Here is a 1,050-nt window from a genome sequence, read left to right on the forward strand (position 1 = left end):
AGCTATGACTTACCGCACTCGTGCAAAATAATAAAACACGGTAAATATATTACTTACACGTGCGTTTTGTTTTGCAAGCGGCGCGAAAAAATTTAAAAAGGGAATGCAACACGAGGACTTCCCAGGAGGTCACCCATCCTAGTACTACTCTCGCCCAAGCACGCTTAACTTCGGAGTTCTGATGGGATCCGGTGCTTTAGTGCTGGTATGATCGCATCCGACATGTTACCCCGGTCTTCGTCCCTTATCCTTGCCCCTCCCAGCTCCACTACAAAGACGATTGTACGTTGCTTTGGCCGCTCCCTCTCAACTACGGAGACGAGTTTAACGCGGTTTCCACCCCTCCCTCTCAACCGCACCAGTGCACGCTTGCCGCGCCACAACGCCGACGCTGGACCCGTGAATCGTGAGCACCCAGCTATGACTTACTGCACTCGTGCAAAATAATAAAACACGGTAAATATATTACTTACACGTGCGTTTTGTTTTGCAAGCGGCGCGAAAAAAATTAAAAAGGGAATGCAACACGAGGACTTCCCAGGAGGTCACCCATCCTAGTACTACTCTCGCCCAAGCACGCTTAACTTCGGAGTTCTGATGGGATCCGGGGCTTTAGTGCTGGTATGATCGCATCCGACATGCTACCCCGGTCTTCGTCCCTTATCCTTGCCCCTCCCAGCTCCACTACAAAGACGATTGTACATTGCTTTGGCCGCTCCCTCTCAACTACGGAGACGAGTTTAACGCGGTTTCCACCCCTCCCTCTCAACCGCACCAGTGCACGCTTGCCGTGCCACAACGCCGACGCTGGACCCGTGAATCGTGAGCACCCAGCTATGACTTACCGCACTCGTGCAAAATAATAAAACACGGTAAATATATTACTTACACGTGCGTTTTGTTTTGCAAGCGGCGCGAAAAAAATTAAAAAGGGAATGCAACACGAGGACTTCCCAGGAGGTCACCCATCCTAGTACTACTCTCGCCCAAGCACGCTTAACTTCGGAGTTCTGATGGGATCCGGGGCTTTAGTGCTGGTATGATCGCATC

The 1,050-nt window shown here is 51.0% G+C and overlaps 3 non-coding genes across 3 annotated transcripts; all 3 read right to left on the minus strand.

The window, feature by feature from the left end:
- Window positions 1-100: 100 nt before the first annotated feature.
- LOC119343539 lies at window positions 101-219 on the minus strand. Its single transcript, XR_005166140.1, has one exon. It is a non-coding gene; the product is annotated as a 5S ribosomal RNA (ribosomal RNA).
- A 297-nt stretch (window positions 220-516) lies between these two features.
- Window positions 517-635, minus strand: LOC119343540. The gene has a single exon (XR_005166141.1). It is a non-coding gene; the product is annotated as a 5S ribosomal RNA (ribosomal RNA).
- A 297-nt stretch (window positions 636-932) lies between these two features.
- LOC119343541 lies at window positions 933-1,050 on the minus strand. The gene has a single exon (XR_005166142.1). It is a non-coding gene; the product is annotated as a 5S ribosomal RNA (ribosomal RNA).

This window comes from Triticum dicoccoides, unplaced genomic scaffold (assembly GCF_002162155.2).
Source record: "Triticum dicoccoides isolate Atlit2015 ecotype Zavitan unplaced genomic scaffold, WEW_v2.0 scaffold132110, whole genome shotgun sequence".
In the NCBI taxonomy this organism is placed as follows: domain Eukaryota; kingdom Viridiplantae; phylum Streptophyta; class Magnoliopsida; order Poales; family Poaceae; genus Triticum; species Triticum dicoccoides.